Source organism: Lagenorhynchus albirostris, chromosome 1 (genome assembly GCF_949774975.1).
Source record: "Lagenorhynchus albirostris chromosome 1, mLagAlb1.1, whole genome shotgun sequence".
In the NCBI taxonomy this organism is placed as follows: Eukaryota; Metazoa; Chordata; class Mammalia; order Artiodactyla; family Delphinidae; genus Lagenorhynchus; species Lagenorhynchus albirostris.
In genome coordinates, this window is record NC_083095.1 from 40,172,112 (window position 1) to 40,191,241 (window position 19,130).

Here is a 19,130-nt window from a genome sequence, read left to right on the forward strand (position 1 = left end):
GTTCATCAATGCAAATGCTAATCTCTCCCAGAAACACCCTCACAGACACACCCACACAACATAATTCTAGATAACTTATAAGTCAAAAAAGAAATCACAGGGAATTTAGAAAATACTTTCACCTGACTTATAATAAAAACAAAAAATGTCAAAATTTGTGGGATACAGCTAAAGCAATGCTTAGAGGGTAATTTAAACATTTATATTTTCATAGGAGAAAATAAGGTTTTAAAAGCTGGGGGGAGGGGGCGGGGGGAAGAGCCAATTAGACCCAAAATGAGTAGCAGAAAGGAAATACTTGAGAGCAGAAACGAATAAAATAGAAAACAGAGAAAAAGAGCAAAGTCAAAAATTGGTTCTTTGAAAGATTAATAACATTTTTAATCCCCTAGCAATACTTATCAAGGAAAAAAATACCCCACACAAATTACCAATATTAGGAATGAAAAGGGGACCTCACCACAGAACATATAGATATTAATAGAATAATAGGGAATATTATGCTTAACATTGTGCCAATAAATTCAACAACGTAAATGAATTGGAAAAATTTCTTGAAACAGCACACCACATAAAAACTGACACAAGAAGAAACTGACACAAGAGAAAAGCAGAATAGCCCTATATCTGTTAAAGAAATAAAACAGGCAAAACTCTGGTAACAGATCAGTGGTTGCCTATGGAGGATGGTGCCTGTTAGAGGTCTTGAGAGAACTCTCTGGAATGATGGAAAAGTTCTATATGGCAAATTTTTGTGCTCATTACAAGAATCATTGACACTCTCATAATTGTAATTTGGTAATTATATTCTTGAGTATATTTCACTGTAAGTACATTTCACCTCAAAAATAAATAGATTGCATCCCCCAGACTACAACATAAACATACAAAACTTGAAACATTCTGAAATTTTAAACATAAATTTTTTTAAATAATTGAAATTGAAAGTTCCATGAGATATGTTAGATAGTATAATGCCAAAATGATCCTATAGCCTTAGCCGAAAAATGTTGCTTTCTTTTCCTTCTGAATTAAAGTTGTAGAGCTCAAAACCAACAGTATTTCTTTCTGCAATGAAAATAACAGGGCTAATCCTGACTTCCAGAGTCAGTTTGTGACCCTTTTTCAGGGTAATCTTTCTGGAACCACAAAGAGGGTATCAGCTCTAGTTCTGCTCCTTTGCCCTCCAGTGTATACCTGCTTTACAGCACCTGTATACTGTATTCTGATTGTCTAAAAATAGTTATTCTCTCCTACCCTATACTATGAATTCTTTGAAGATAAGATTGTGCTTTTATCTCATTTCCCCAATGCCTGGAATGATTTCAGGCTTAGTAGGTACTCAATAAATACTGATTGAGCAAATAGTTTAATGATATTCATATGGAGGTTCTTTGAGCCAGAATACACCGTTGGTCTTGAAAAAAGTATTTAAACATTTTCCCTTTAAATAGGATTCCCTTCCTGTTACACGTTATCTAAGGAAACACATTCCATAAGAGTATTCCAGTACCCCGAGGAAAAATAAAACATCCAACGAAACAAAAATATTAGATAGGAGATATTGAATGAAATGCTCAAAAATGCTCCAGTTCAAGATTAAATGAAAAGATAAACTATGAGATAAAATGAAATGGGGAAATGAGGCCAGGGACCTATAGTACACAGTCTTCAGATTATAAAAGGAAGAAAAACTTACATATGGGAAGAAGATCTTTCTAAATCACTTTCCGAAAGGTCAGGTAGTATTTAAACTGTGTGAAAAAAATGTTATTTATCCTTTGAAACACTTGTTTTAAAATAACCTTTCTAATAATGGATAATACATATGCCTGCATTGTGTTACACCAAATCACAATATAGTTCGTTAACTTCTGTAGCCATATTGTGGGCTGCAGTGCTCTAGTTTGATTTCAGGTTAAGTGGGGCGTGCTCAAATATACATGAACTCTTAGGGATAAGATGTGTGGTGTACTATTATACACAATGAATAATGTTTAGCAAGAGATCCTGTAAAACTTAAGAAGTCTCTAAATTAGGATCAGGAAGATGGAAGGAAAGTAACTTAGCAGTTAGAGATCTGTGATCGAAAGAAAGAAGGCTCTCCATTTATGGAGAACTGAGAAAGGCTTTGCTTGTCTCAAGAAAAGGTGTCACGGGAGATGAGCAATTAGGATTATACCTGAAAGGCAAAGGGTTACAGGCTTTCTGCAAAGTTTGGGGCTGGGAATGCTCTGGTCTGAGGCAGAGGAGATGGGAGGTTTGGGTAACAAACTGCCCTTTTTACTCAGAGATATTTACATAGTGAAACAGGTCCACGTGACAATGTTTTACAGCTGTTAGTATCCTCAATTAAAATAATCAAAAATGCATTTCCTGTCAAGCTTTTTGTATAATATAGTATATAAGAGGTCATGAGCTAGAGGCAAACTGCCCGGCTCCTCTTCTCATCCCGGGTGGAATTACTAAACCTCTCAGTGCCTTAGTCTTCTCATCTCTAAAATGGGAATGCTAACACTCGATGGCACCTGTCTCAAAGGGTCTTTCAAGGATTAAGTGAGTTAATGCATGTAAAATGCTTACAACGGTGTCTGACACATAGTATGTGCTCAAGAAACATTACTATATTTTATTACTACGGAACGGATCATCAACTCCCTTCCTCTGAAGGAAGTGAGTACACAGAGTGGCTAGCAGAGGGAAACAGAAGTCGGAACACACGCACGTTCCTCACACGCACCGGAAACTCTAACAACAGCCTCACTCAAACGTTATGGGACCTAACACCCTTAAATGATTGCATGAGTAGTTTTCACAAGCAAAGGTTTGTAGCTTTAAACCTCAGACAGAGTTCTAAGTAAAATAAATTTTTAAAAACCTAAAATTGAAGGTAATAGCCATATAAACAAAACCAGGCCTAAACCCCCAAATCAGATGAAAACTTATTCTCTCTTCACCACCTTTTGCTGCATGATCTTTGGAAGCAGGAAAAATCTGTTCCTTCTCCACTCTCATGGAATACCTGAGGAGGACCTTGTCCTGCCCTGAAGAGTGCAGAGTCTAGTGGAGATGGTTCACACAATTTCCACACAACATATGTGCTCTGACTGAGGTTTGTGCCCAGTGCCGTGGTGGTCGATGGAAGGGACTCACTCCCGCTGGGGTGAGCTGGGAAGACAACTGACCTGGGTTATAAACAGTAAGCGAAAGTGAGCTACATAGACCAGGTCTTCATTCATTCATTCAAAACATATTTACTGAGGACCTACTATGTGTTAAGAACTGTGTTGGATGGTGGAGATAGGACGGAGAGTAAGAGATGTGTTTATTACAGTCTGCAGGGTAGACTAACAGACAATTACCATATAGTGTGATAAGGGCCGTGGTAAGCAGGGGAGCTCATCCTATCGGGAGAAGTAGTGGGGAAGGTTCCCTTCCCAGAGGCGGTGACATCTAAGCTAGGAATTATGCAGGAGACAGACAGGGGTGGACAGAAAAGAATTGCAGAGGGGACAGTGTGTACAGAGGTGGGAGGCTGGAGAAAGTCCAGCAGATCTGATATGCTGACAGGTGTGTCTAAGGACAGAGTACAGAGTTTGAGACAGAGGAGACAGAGCCAGAGAGGTAGGAAGGGCCCAGGGCCTTATGTTCACATTAAGGAGTTTAGATCTGTCTTGAGAGAGATGAGAGGCTATCGAGGGTTTCCAGCAGGATCCAAACATGGTGGTAACCACATTATACAAGGATCAGTGGCTATAATGTGAAAAAAAAAAAAAAAAAAAAGGGTTCAGAGGGACCAAGACTAGGAGAAGGTTAACAGCCATCATCTAGGGCTTCCCTGGTGGCGCAGTGGTTAAGAATCTGCCTGCCAATGCAGGGGACCCGGGTTCGAGCCCTGGCCCAGGAAGATCCCACATGCCGCGGAGCAGCTAAGCCCATGCACCACAACTACTAAGCCTGAGCTCTAGAGCCCGCAAGCCACAAGTACTGAGCCCACGTGCCACAACTACTGAAGCCACGATAATGAGAAGCCCGGGCACTGCAACGAAGAGTAGCCCCCGCCCACCACAACTAGAGAAAGCCCGCACACAGCAACGAAGACCCAACACAGCCATAAATAAATACATACATACAATCATCATCTAAATGAGAGATGATCCAACCCATGTCCATAGTAGTGGCAGAGTGAACGTTAAGGATGGGTGGATAAAAGCAAGGGAGGGTGGAGCCTGACTCTCAGATCTCTGCGTGGGCAACTGCACGGATGAAGGTGGCATTGCCCCACGGAGGGAATGCTGGTTTGGAGTTGGGCAGGGTGAGTTCCATTTCAGATGAGTTAAGTATAACAGTGCCTGAAGACATCTAAATGGAAGAAGTGGATACATGGGCTGAAGATACAGACTAGGAAACATCAACACCAAAAGGTAACCAGAGTCCTGGGTGCAGGAGAGACTGCTCAGGGGGAGCTGTGGGAGGAGAGGACAAGGGGCCCCTGGCAGAGCTCTAGAGTGACTGGGTGCACAGTGGGAGGGAAGGCTGGAAATAGGGGAACAGGAGACTATTGGTGTAGCAGGAGCTATGGGATATTCTGTCTGGGGATTAAACTTGAGTAACATCTTCCATTAGTTGGTTAACAATGAGAGTCATGAAGCTAGATCCCGGGATTGATCCCTAAGAAAGCCATTTTTATTATTTTCTAGAGTTAAAGCTAGCATTTCAGATAACATGTAAATGAATTTGCATCCTATCTCTAAGTAAATGCTTCCAGTAATAAGGACCTCCAAATGAGAGAATATGGCTACACTAATACAAATTCATCAACACTGTTAGAAAATGAGGAGCACAGTGCTCCAAAGGGGAGGCGAAAGTTAAATTATCTCATTTGACTCAGGAGTCCCACACCCAAATCTCTAAGTCTAAGAGGCATTGCTTTTATGTCATACAGTAAGGAACATTTTCTTTCTGCAAGGAAAGTTTCAGATGGAACTGTGGGATTATGTTCTGGGTTGTTTAATAAATTATAATACTGGAAATTTTTATGTGAAAAATAAAATGTTTCTGCCCTCATTGAAACAAGAATGTGACAATTTTAACTAATGCATATCACTTTCTTCCGCGCAGCCTAGCATTGGAATTTCACGTGCTTTTCATATTTGAAATGCACAGCGCCACCTAATGGTCACAAACCATATCTGAAAGAGGAAGAGAAAAAGAACAGAACTAAAATAATAATAATGATAAAAGGAAACTCAAATAAATTTCAAGTTTCAAAGTTGTTTAGTCAACTGGCATTGCAAACAACAATTTTATCTTTTCCCTAATATTGTCATGTGAGTTACACATGATCATATTGCAGAGATAACTATAGATCACATTTTAAATGTAAATCACAAAAAACCTGAAACCATAAATTATACACATTTTTTAAAAATCACAAAATCACTAGAAACACCTTGGATGAAATAATATGTTCAACTATGATGATTCTTTTTTTCTTTTAAAGAGGTAAATTAGGGGTATCAGTAGAAGGACTTTATCTTGATTTCTACAAGGCTAATGTGGGACCAGTCTTCTGCATGGAAACTGATTATTCTAAGTACTCTCCCTGCAGCCCCTCAAGACTGGGGACATTTGCGGACTACTGAATGAATCTTGGACTCCAGGGAAAGAAAGTAAAGATGGCATCTATTGGTTCTGTCTTGGGAAGCTGTAGCATGTGGCACGACCCTTCTCCAGCCCAGCTCTGGAGTCAAAGGAATTTTCCATTGTTCATACATGTCGTCCAGCTCTGGGGGCATAAACAGGAGAAGAGATGGGAGGAGCACGGCTGTGTACCATCTTAGTCAGGCTTGCTACTCCAAGAACAATGCCTCCCAGACTGAGACTTGGGTGTGGGGCCCCCGAGTCAAATGAGTCACCTTCCCTTCCAGCTTACTGGTCTCTTCAAGGCTACCTCTCTTTGGTCTCAGCCTTTCTGAGGTGGTTTGAACCATATGCTATAGAAATTGATAATTTCCCATAAGATTTGTTTTAAAATATCCTGCTCTAATTGAGGAGGGATTTCAAAAATAAAGTATGCTGTTTCACTCTTCCCTCATCACATAGAATATTCAGAATGACAAAAATTCCACTAAAATGTTATGATGTGGAAAACTGATTTTTCCTGTGTAGTCTTTCCCACCTGCCTTTAAGTTCTTTGGGGAATGAAGATCACACATTGCTTTACATACAATTGCAAATGTTTCTTGAATTAACTTCCAGGCTTACCAGAATGCAAGGGGGATTTCATAATGCAAAAGCCACAAAAAAGAAGCAAAGGATCTAAACAAAAAAGTTAAAACATAAGTTACATGTGGAAGGTTTGTTACTTTATATGGAGATCATTAGAAATGATGATTTGCACAAACTGGCATCAATACTAAGCAATCAGTTTCTTTGCTTGCTTCTTGGACTCAGATAAGATCCTAAAATGTGTTGGAAAGGGAGAAGAGGGAAGAGATGTGATAAGGAATGACCTGAGGATAAATTTTAGACTTGTGGGCTGGATGCCATGGAGACAGCATATCACTTACCAGGCTTTACCATGCGCCGGGCACTGGATTAGGCATCTTGTGTGCATTACTCCATATAAGCCTCACCACCATCCTTGAAGATAGATGTTAATATTCCATTTTGAAGAGCAGGAAAAAAAAAAGTTTTTTGAAGCTTAGGCTGGTTACCTGGGGTCCCACAGCCGGTAGAAGGCAGAGAATTTAGGTGTATTCATAGCTAAGTGGCTCTGTCCACTGGCTGGTCCAGGGACTGGCAACAGCAGTTTCATCTTGTGCTTCTCCCAGGGGAGATGTTTTTTAAAATCTCTTCCAATAATTCTGTTTAGCACAATGGTCTGAGAACCACTTTCCTGGACCTGGAGAAAGGTTTTTAGAGATATGCCGTAGGGCTCTCTTTGATCTTTCTCCTGATTTCTTTTGAATTTTTAATTAATTAATTAATTTTTGGCTGTGTTGGATCTTCGCTGCTGCACGCAGGCTTTATCTAGTTATGGTGAGCAGGGGCTACTCTTCATTGCGGTGCGCAGGCTTCTTATTGCAGTGGCTTCTCTTGCTGTGGAGCACGGGCTCTAGGTGCACGGGCTTCAGTAGTTGTAGCACGTGGGCTCAGTAGTTGTGGTGCATGGGCCTAGTTGCTCTGTGGCATGTGGGATCTTCCCAGACCAGGGCTCGAACCTGTGTCCCCTGCATTGGCAGGCAGATTCTTAACCACTGTGCCACCAGGGAAGTCCTCTTTTGAATTTTTTAAACTATAAAATTCTTTTTTGTTTCCTCTGTTTATAAAAGCAAGCCATGCTCATTGAATAACTTTCCAGAAGATACATACAAGAATTAAAAAGAAAAGGAAAAGTTACTAGTAGCCTGACCACCCAGAGATAAACAGTGACTTTTCCGGGTGCATCTCTTTCCAGGCCCTTTTCCGAGTATGTATACACCCACACATATTTTAACAGCACTAGCATTAAAACGCGTAATATTCAATGATTGTTTTCAGTTTTCAGTATACTGTGGACACTGTTCCATGACAATAAACAGATCTGCAATAACACATTGAAGCTCATGCTACAGTCCATCAAATAAATCTACCACCTAGTCAACAAGTCAACATTGAGTCAAATCCAGTCCGCATTTTTCTTAGTGACTTGGATGAAGGGGTATGTTGATCAAATATCTGGATGACACAAAGCTGGCAGAGATGGCTAATGCACTGGATTTACAGAATCAGAATGTAAATCATCTTCATTAATGGAAATTATGGCTCTAAATTGATATAAAACTTAATAACAAATGTAAAACTTCAAGTCTGTTTAGTAACTGTCTGACCAAACCCCATATTTGGGGGAGTGGGGAGAATACTGACTCTAAGAAGGGGTGAAAATAGGGCCGGCAAATCGACCATTCACCTCAGTCAGGTATCAACAAACAAAGTGTACCAAGATTAGTGGTGCAACACGAGAGATGCGAATTATATTCAATAAATGGCTACCCAGGAGCAGGTAAAAAGTAAATCTCAATACAAACATATCATTGCCTCAGAAGGGCTCAGTCACCCACTCTGTGGATAGGCAGGTTCTGCGGTAGTTTCCCATGTTAGATTGTCCTGGGAGAAATCCCAATGTTCAGATCGTGGGTGCTGCCCAAGAGGTTAAATTTTCAGAGCTTGCAAGGAGAAGGCTGAGTGCTCTAAGTTTGCAGACAGAGACTAGGACCTAGCAAGACTCTTTCTTATCACTTAGCACATTTTAAAAATTGAGCTAAATAAAACTCCTGGAGGAGACTGATCGCCCACAGATCACTTCTAAGAGAGAGCTCTGATCTTAGTGAACTTACTTGCCAAAAAAAGGTTTCAACTTCAGATGTTTGGAGAACAAAGTGATTTGGTCTCCAAGATGAGTGTTTGTACAAGCTGGGCAAGGGGAACTCTGCCATTTCAACGTGGGGTTGAGATGTCATCCCAGTTGGATGTAAGGACAGCCAGAGGTAGGCTGTGTGAACCTACAGGGAAGGGTCCAATGGGGGTGTTCCCCCTGCTTCTGGAAGGAAGACCTGGGACCAGTGCTACACAAGCCTGTTCTTTATTGCTGTCATCGTCCCTTCCCAGCCTGCAAGGCTTTTGGACTCCAGGGTCCTGTGTCTGCTATGGTGATTTGAGACGAGGTAAAAAGGGCCTACGGGTAGCCAGATGCTTCCGCTTTGAGCCCTAGCTGCAGGCCCTGTAAGAAGGCGAGAGGTCTATCAGTCCACAGTGCTGTGGTCAATCAGGCATTTCAGGGCTTTGCCCTAACAGATTCCTTTTGCCAATTTGGGAGGTTAATAAAGATGAGCTTACGTTTGATTAATTCTGCAACTTTCACTGTTCAATCATCTGTGACAAAGTACACAGGGTTCCTTACACATATACACTATTCCCACAGATGTCTTTTTAAAAAGGTTGAGTTATCACATGGTTTTGTGAGTAGATGGGGAAGACCCTTTGTTAGTGGTATTTTAATGAGAAATTTCTCCTTATTGATTGGACCACAGTTAAGTCTACCACATTTTCCCTAAAGGCAGTCATTTACTCTTCTCTTAATTTACTAGGTGGTCTACCTAAAATGTACGTCACTTCCCTGTTTGATAAATTGTAAGTTCTAGAACTCTTGGGTCAATGTTCTACAGAAAGGGAGCTATAGGCATAGCTATTCCACCATTGATCATTATTAAACTCTTTGTCAATCTCATGGAGCCATCTAACAAGAAAAACCTGAGTGTTTCCTGCTTTTATCTATTTTCCATAACTTTTGACTCTGAAGGCTGAAATCAGTTGTAGGCTGAGATATACAAGCTCAATAATGAGTCCCCAGGTCCATTCCCACCCTCACCTGAAAGGCTTATAAGGAACCTGCACTTAATACCATTGTGTTTCAAGGTCAGGAATAACAGTCCATCAATAGATCAGACACAGTGTTTACTCCAATTACAAGAAAGAGAAAGATGGGCTTTCTCTGGTACACCAATGCCATGGTCATAGTATCAAGGACCAGAAAGGCATTAATAGTCAGCTGACCCCATATTTTATTATCACAAAGAAAAGCCAGTTGTTCTAAATCTAAAACCATCAACTTCCTAGTTTTACATCTATATTTTTAAACATATGTAGACCCTTCTCAATATAAAAGCTAGATGTTCTATGAGTGACTTACTGAGATTTGCTTGTGGATAAAATGGGTGTTTGGTTATGAGATAAATTTTTCAAGCTAAAATCATTGAGGCTGTACTTTGTGTATCAACGTGTTAGAGCAAATGCCAAATTATTTCTTCAGGAGAATCAGGGCACCAACAGATGGTCCTTTCTTAGTTCACCTCCAAGTGGAGGTGCAGTGGCCTTCTGTCCACCATATGTCCTTGTTAGGTACCTCAAATTTAATAAGAAGTTGTCAATCCCTCCCTAGCTTGCTTGATTATTAAAACATATGGCCCTGAGTTTAACTGGCAATGTAGAAGCTCTGTGATCTAGGAACTTACTGTGATGTTTAATCTTGGAACTCACAGCTGCTCCTTAACTATGGAAAACTTTGGGAAATGAATGATATTTATGGAAGATTACCTGAAGGATAGCAGTGCACCCATTCTTTTAGATCAGTCGTTTTCAAACTTCTTTTTTAACAATAGAATTCTTGTTCAAACCATGTCTTTCTTAGAAGCCCAGGGTCAGAGAATGGGATGCGAGGAAGGGATGGGGATCTTAATCCCACCACTGGTGGTCCCCCCAGAACGTAGCTTGAGAACCCGTCCAAAGACAGTGGGGCAGAGAAGCACACACAGACTGGATGGGGGGCCTCCCTAGAATGGCTTCACTGAATTGTGCTTTGACCAAGCACCATTATATCTCACTCTGGCAGATGGTGTAAGGAACAGTGCTAGGAAATGAATGCAATATTTACTGCAAGGTTTTTGTTAAAGACATTGTCTACCTGGTTTCACAACATCTTCTCTGGGAGAACCCCAAGGAGAAAATGTTTCCTAGTCTTTACACCAGAAATCACTTAATATTCTTCTGAGCTGATGCTTTGTTTCCTCCCATGGATGCAGTGATTGATCCTTCCCCCTTGAAGCTGGTCACTGGAGAGCTTAAGAAGCAAGCCTGTAGACCACCCTTAGCAAGCCACACAATCTCATGGCAGGTGCTTCACGAACCAACTTCTCACTCAGCTCCACCTTGTTTTACAAAATGTATTCCCTTTGCCTTCATTCTTTTGCTTTGAAGTATTTTTTGTATGTCGCTTTACTGCATATTTTAAAGCCACCTCAATCCTTTTAAAAACATTACTCTACGTAAGTAAGAAAATTCTTATTAAGAAACCAACTCAAGAAAAGGAAGGAGATCAGGATGATGAGAGTCTAAACCCAAAGAGGACCAAATCAGGAAACTAAGCAAGTATGTTCTGGAAATAAAACTCTTGATGCAAACATGATAGCCATCTTCAGAGTTCTTAAAGGGCAAGGAGTAAGTTTATTCTGTATTCCTCTAGAGAAGGAACATAGAATACATTATGGTCATTACCCAAAAAGCTGTCAAATCTTAGAACTGGACAAGGAAAGGACCTCACAAATTGCTGAGTTCTTTGTCACAAGAAGTGTTCAAGTGGAGCTCAAATGACCCCCTCGTTGGGAGGTTACAAAGGTGTGGTGGACACCCTTTTAGTTCTCAGCCAGACCACACCCCCTCATTTGGAAGAGTCCCTTCAACTTTTACTGAAGAGATGGATGTGGCAGCCCTGTGTCTGTCTTGGGACCTTTCCCCACTCCTGCCACAACAGATTGGACCAGGGCTGGACCCGTGACCCAAGCTGGAGCCTCCCTTGAACTAAAGAATATAACTGCCAGAGTCGGGAGGAGCTGAAAGGCGACCCAGCACTGGTGTCCACGTCAGAGCTGTGGCAACCTGAAGCATGCAAAGTCCAAGATTTGGAGAAGCAAACTTGCTCGAGAAGGTGGCCTACAGAACTACAGGGAGAAGCAGCGGCAAGAAACAGTGCAGAGAGAGGAGAGAAGCCTGATGACTTTCTCCTCCTATGAGAGCCAGATATACTTCCCTCAGTTCCTTGCTTCTGTGACGTTCCTCATCTCTGAACAATAGCTACCTGTTGCTGAAGCTGTTCCTTGCATTGCAGAAATCCTTGACTATCTAATCAAAGCAAATCCCCAGATGGATTATGAGGCTGGAGTAGATCAGTGGCCCCCAAAGCTGGGTGATCATCACACTGCTCTGAGTAAGCTTCCTGGGTGCCAGCCCCTGGAGACTGTGACTTAGTGGCAAGAATCAGACTCTGAGAAATGTGTATTTTTAAACACCATCCCCACTCCCAATGATTTTGCTACTTGGCCAGATGGGGAACCACTGGATCAAGTATCATGCAGGGCCTTGGTCCCTTTAAGATTCTCAGACTTTGGTTTAGAAGTTGACACAATGCAGCTGTCCTCACAGTATCCCTCCTACAGAAAGAGAACTAAAATTTTAAACACAACCACTTCAAATTCACATTTCAGAGACAAAGGTCAGGGGCCCCTGCAGTCCTGCAAGGGTAATACAACCTCCAGATTGAATATTAACAAGGCATATTGATCAGCACAAGCGGCAAGTACAGGTTCCCAGGTTCTCGGCCAAGGTTGTTAAACATTTGTATCAGTGACCTAGATAGTGGAATTAAAAGTATGTTTATTCAGTTTGTTGATGCTATCAAGCAGGAAAGAGCATTAAGCACATCTGTCTTGGGCACTTCAGTTTTCCTAAGATGAGCCCTCCCTCTTCACATTATGGGTGTTAGAACATAGGGCTGATAACAGTTTTTTCTTTTTCCTTTTTTGATTTGAATTTTATTTCATTTTTTATACAGCAGGTTCTTATTATTTTATTTTATATTTTATACATATTAGCAGATATATGTCAATCCCAATCTCCCAATTCACCCACCACCACTGCTCCGCCCCCAGCTTTCCCCCCTTGGTGTCCATGTTTGTTCTCTACATCTGTGTCTCTATTTCTGCCTTGCAAACTGGTTCATCTGTACCATTTTTCTAGATTCCGCATATATGCATTAATATACAATATTTGTTTTTCTCTCTCTGACTTACTTCACTCTGTATGACAGTCTCTAGGTCCACCCATCTCTCTACAAATGACCCAATTTCATTCCTTTTTATGGCTGAGTAATAGTCCATTGTATATATGTACCACATCTTCTTTATCCATTCGTCTGTCAATGGACCTTTAGGTTTCTTCCATGACCTGGCCATTGTAAATAGTGCTGCAATGAACATCGGGGGGCATGTGACTTTTTGAATTATGGTTTTCTCTGGGTATATGCCCAGTAGTGGGATTGCTGGGTCATATGATAATTCTATTTTTCATTTTATAAGGAACGTCCATACTGTTCTCTACAGTGGCTGTATCAATTTACCTTCCCACCAACAGTGCAAGAGGGTTCCCTTCTCTCCACACCCTCTCCAGCATTTGTTGTTTGTAGATTTTATGATGATGCCCATTCTAACTGGTGTGAGGTGATACCTCATTGTCATTTTGATTTGCATTTCTCTAATAATTAGTGATGTTGAGCAGTTTTCATGTGCCTCTTGGCCATCTGTATGTCTTCTTTGGAGAAATGTCTATTTAGATCTTCTGCCCATTTTTTTATTGGGTTGTTTGTTTTTTTAATATTGAGCTGCATGAGCTGGTTATATATTTTGGAGATTAATCCTTTGTCCGTTGATTTATTTGCAAATATTTTCTCCCATCTGAGAGTTATCTTTTTGTCTTGTTTATAATTTCCTTTGCTGTGCAAAAGTTTTTGTTTCATTGGGTCCCATTTGTTTATTTTTGTTTTTATTTCCATTACTCTAGGAGGTGGGTCATAAAAGATCTTGCTGTGATTTATGTCAAAGAGTGTTCTTCCTATGGTTTCCTCTAAAAGTTTTATAGTGTCTTGTCTTACATTTAGTTCTTTAATCCATTTTGAGTTTATTTTTGTGTGTGGTGTTAGGGAGTGTTCTAATTTCATTCTTTTACATGTAGCTGTCCCATTTTCCCAGCACCACTTATTGAAGAGACTGTCTTTTCTCCATTGTATATCCTTGCCTCCTTTGTCATAGATTAGTTGACCATAGGTGCGTGGGTTTATCTCTGGGCTTCCTATCCTGTACCATTGATCTATTTTTCTGTTTTTGTGCCAGTACCATATTGTCTTGATTACTGTAGCTTTGTGCTATAGTCTGAAGTCAGGGAGTCTGATTCCTTCAGCTCCGTTTTTTTCCTTCAAGATTGCTTTGGCTATTTGGGTCTTTTGTGTCTCCATACAAATTTTAAGATTTTTCGTTCTAGTTCTGTAAAAAACGCCATTGGTAATTTGATAAGGATTGCGTTGAATCTGTAGATTGCTTTGGGTAGTATTGTCATTTTCACAATATTGATTCTTCCAATCCAAGAACATGGTATCTCTCTCCATCTGTTTGTGTCATCTTTGATTTCTTTCATCAGTGTCTTATAGTTTTCTGAGTACAGGTCTTTTACCTCCTTAGGTAGGTTTATTCCTAGGTATTTTATTCTTTTTGTTGCATTGGTGAATGCGATTGTGTCCTTAATTTCTTTTTCTGATCTTTCGTTGTTAGTGTATAGGAATGCAAGAGATTTCTGTGCATTAATTTTGTATCCTGCAACTTTACCAGATTCATTGATTAGCTCTAGTAGTTTTCTGGTGGCATCTTTAGGATTCTGTATGTATAGTATCATGTCATCTGCAAACAGTGACAGTTTTACTTCTTTTCAAGTTTGGATTCCTTTTATTTCTTTTTCTTCTCTGATTGCCATGGCCAGGACTTCCAAAACTATGTTGAATAATAGTGGTGAGAGTGGACATCCTTGTCTTGTTTCTGATCTTAAAGGAAATGCTTTCAGTTTTTCACCATTGAGAATGATGTTTGCTATGGGTTTGTCATATATGGCCTATATTATGTTGAGGTAGGCTCCCTCTATGCCCACTTTCCAGAGAGTTTTTATCATAAATGGGTGTTGAATCTTGTCAAAAGACAAGCTGATAACTTCTTGAAAATTTTTAAATGTTTAACCATTCACTCCCGATACAGAGTGAAGGATTCCTACATTTCAAATAGATATTGTCACTGTGGGAAAGGGAAAGCCAGTGTATATATCACATTCCTCAGTGGGATCATCCCCAAACCAATGAGTTTCACTCCCACAGGGACAGGGAAAGGGCAGGGGAGGGTGGCCTTTAGTCTCAACAGACAAGCTGGTTCCCTAGACACTGCTCTGTCGGTGTCCCCTCCCTCTTGCCATCCTCACCCTGGTATATGGCCCTCTCACCTTTCACACTGCATTAACCCAATTCAGTTTTGATTTAACTCTTTCTTATTTCCAGTGACAAAGCTTTTCCTTCCCCTCTATCTCAATTCTGTCACCCAACTTGTCCTCCTGATATTTTGGGTCTCTCTGTACCAACTCACCAAGCACAACTCCTACAACCAAACTCTATGCACATAGTTCAAGTCCAATCCAATCCCTGCTGATTTTTCCAGTCTTTTAACCTGGGCATCCCATAGCCAATGCCTGTGCCACCTAAGACCTATTGTCACCTATCTCAGTCACATTGTTCATTTTATACTGCCCCCTGCAGCTCTCAACTCACCCAATTCTGCTCACAAGTGGCCTCCACTGTTTTTCAGTAAGTTAGTGACCCAAAACTCCAACACACTGCAGCAAGGAGTGCAAAGAACTCCTGTCTGTCTTTTCTGCCCCCAGTGCTTACAGTACTCGTTCACCGAAGTTACTCTGCATCTTCCACTAGGGGGTACCACCCCATAATTTTTGAAACAGGAAGTCTGCTGAACACAGTTCTTAATGAAAAATGAAGTCCAGGCACAGTGGATATTTTTCAAACTTTTCTGAACACATGCTGTAATTTATGAAGCAATTTAATTTGATTCCTTTTAAATAAAAGCTGCCCCATGGGCAGAGTAATAGGCAACAATCCTGAGCAGTATAAACTTATATAAGCGAACACCAATTAAAAACCCTTGGCTCTATTACGGTAAGATAAATAGTCATGAACTAAATGAAATAAATGCAAAAACTGAGTACAGCCAGACAAGTGAAGTTATTTTTACTTTAGCAAGAGAAATAGACATACTGAACAAAAGTTGGCTTCAAAACGAAAGCTTTTGTTAAACAAAAATAAGGCAACTCAGATGTTCTGGGACTTTGCATAAATGGAACAGAATTCTCTTATCTTTGGGGTATAAAATACCTGCTACACTAGAAGTCGGTTCAAGTCTTTTGGGTTCTTTTAAGAAGAAGTATGTCTAGACATTACACTGCGGTGACTGAAAATGAAGGATACTGGAATTTAGCACTAGACTCTCAGCTACCACTTACCTCTATAAGAACTTGGCTAGCCTCCATTTCCTTAGCCTAAATCTTAGTTCTGCATCAGTTTCATGGTTATAATATTACCTACCACCTAGGTTTGCGGTGTGAATTAGATGAGATACTGCACATAAAGTGCCTACAGAGTGACTGGCCCACAGTAGGTACTCAGTAAATGCTGACTATTTATTCAATGAGTCAGTGAAGGAAGACCTCTTGGGATGTCTAGAAACAGATATCTTTGCATTGAAAGAGATATTTACTATCATTATGGCAAACACACTCATACAGATAAGCAATCAGGAAACCAGAGAAGTTAAGCAATTTGACAAAGGTCACCCAGCTATTTCTTGATGAACTTTTGAGTAGAACTTGGACTTCCTTAACGTCAGGCAACTTTCTTTCCCCTATCTTATATTGCTTCTCCTAGTATCTGATAGTTTATTAGCGCAGACTAAATATATTCTGTGGTTTACAACTGGTTTTGTTGGCAACATTTTGGTGACTGTAGCCAAGAAAACAATGTTGTGGCAGTGTCAAAGACTCTAGAGATATGTATCTTTAACAGGTTTGACTTTTAAGCCCCTTTCCTGCTTTTAGAAATTTATCCTAAGGAAATAATATAAAATGAAAGGTTATAGGCGAAAAGATGTCTACTACTATATTCTTTGGAATACTGAAAAACTGGAAATAATCCACATGCCCAACAATAGGAGAGTGGTTAAATATGGCAAAACCATGAATTTTGGAACCATTTAAAAATTATGAAGACCACAAAGAAACAGAGAAAATATTTACTTTATTCTTCATCTCATTCCATAAGGAGGTAATTTAACACACAGAATGATAATGTATTTTTTATAATTAAAATCTATTAAAATTAAATGGATAAAACCCACAATATAAAATGGAAAAATAAAACGATTTGAGGAGTACTGGGATTGGGAATGACTTTTCCTTTCACTTTGAGTTCTCTTTATAATAAACAGACACAAAAAAGAATTGTTTAGAATGAACTAACTTCTTTTTTGGGACTGGGAAGAGTTCACAAGAGTCACGTGTCCTTTAATGCATCATAACACATAACCAAATGCAAGACACGAGGTCAGAGCCCTCGTTATACACTGAACTCTGGGGGACACAGCAATACATACCAGTCCCTGGCCTCTCAGAACTTGCAAGCTGGTAGAGAAGACATGACGTATACATGCATCCCGGCACTGCTCCACCTCCAAAATCTTTTTTTTTTTTTTTGCGGTACGCGGGCCTCTCACTGTTGTGGCCTCTCCCATTGCGGAGCACAGGCTCCGGAAGCGCAGGCTCAGCGGCCATGGCTCACGGGCCCAGCAGCTCCGCGGCATGTGGGATCCTCCCGGACCGGGGCACGAACCCGTGTCCCATGCATCGGCAGGCAGACTCTCAACCACTGCGCCACCAGGGAAGCCCCTCCAAAATCTTTAACATCCCATCTCATACCAGGGCTTTTCCCCTCCCAGCTTTCATGCCACCTGCTAGTTAATTAACATCATTAGGACTGCCAGTCTGCTGGTCCCTATGCTCTCTTTTGGTCCCCCAGCTTTGTTTCATTTTTCTTTGCTATTCTCTTAAATACTAAGGCCTATCACTTAAGCCACCCGCTCCACAATAACTGCAATATCTTAAGCCTTTATTTCCAATTCACCTGCACTGAAAGCCCCCATGTGCTGGACGTGTTCACTTGCCTTCTCCCAGCCTGGGTTGCATGACTCCTCTAGACGAAGCCACTCAACATCACTTCATATATCCCAGGCCAGTTCCCTCTTCCCCTCCTCATAGACTTCCTTAGGCTCATGCCTTCCCTTCCCTGCCCCCCAATGCCTTTTACTGCACAGAAAGAAATTCTTATGTGGGAACTTCCTCCCCTTGAGCCAAGACCAAAGCCCAGTTGCATTCTGCATCCATCCTTACTCCCTGTTTCAGAGGTGAGCTGACCCTGCACCTGCTCTCTGGACCCGGAGCCTCCTGCCTGCTCCTGCCTTTGGACCATCCATGAGCTTGTCGCCCCTCTCTTCAACCTTGCCGGAACTGTTATCTTTTCCCCTCAGAATAAACCCTTGCTGCCATCTATAAAGAAGCCTTTCCCTTGGGATACATACTCTTCTAAATGATTGCCACTTGCCTTTCTCCTGCCCCTCCCCCATACTTCTAAAAGGCGTTGTCCTGCCTGGGCTGCCTCCACATCCTCTTTCCCTCACCTGAGACAGCCTGACTCCTCCCACCCCACCACCCAAATTGTTCCCACAGAAGTTAAATCCAATGGCACCTTTTCATTTCTTGTCTCATTAGAACCCTCAGCTGTGTTTCACCCTGTAGACCATTCCTTGTCTTGAAATATTCTCTTCATTTGGCTTTTGGGACACTCTGGTGTGACCCTAGTTATCAGAATGAATAAATGAATGTCATCCAGGGAGGAGAGAGCTGGCAAGTCTCTCAGCTCAACAGGAGGGCTCACACTTCCAGGGAGTGGTGGCAGGGCAATTGTTAGACTTAAAATCCACTAGGTTAAGTTTGGGGAACCAAATTCCTTCCTAGGGACTAGTTCTGTGGACTCTATGTCAAACCAACTGATGACTCAATGATATAGGAGTGGATGGAACCCACCAAAATGATACAGAGAACTGTTTATTCTTTTATCTTCTTGAAAGAAAGGTGTAGTGGAGACTGGATCACACCATAGGAAGTTGTGGACAATGTTGGGATTTCCTCTCTTGGGATATGATTAAAAGTGAGGGAAGTGGAATTCGAGTCACCTGGGTCTCCCTCAGTATTCTCTAATAGCTAAAGCTTGCAATCTGCATTCATTCCATTCAACAAGATAGAATGAATTTTCTGTTATTAAAACAATATTACTTTTTAATTTTAGTATCATTCTTGTAAAGTATAATTTGGTACTTGAGTATATGCTGTGTATTGTCTATTTTGATTCATCTTATTCCTAAGTAATATGTCCCCTATCAGATTGCAAGTGCCTTGAGATCAAGGGTCCTTTTTAGTCTAATTGTCTTCTGTCTTCTACCTTGCTTAGCTTAGGGCTAACACTTGAAAGATGCTTTAAAAAAAAAAATCCCTGTTGTTTAATTTAGCAAGTATTTTAACTTTCCAGATTTCAATGGGTTTGAATAACT

At 40.9% G+C, this 19,130-nt stretch overlaps 1 protein-coding gene across 1 annotated transcript in view; it reads left to right on the forward strand.

Annotated features, from left to right (window-relative positions):
- TMEM30B (transmembrane protein 30B) overlaps positions 1 to 19,130 on the forward strand; it is a 36,582-nt gene that overhangs the window by 14,960 nt on the left and 2,492 nt on the right. The gene's annotated exons all lie outside the window — the stretch shown is intronic.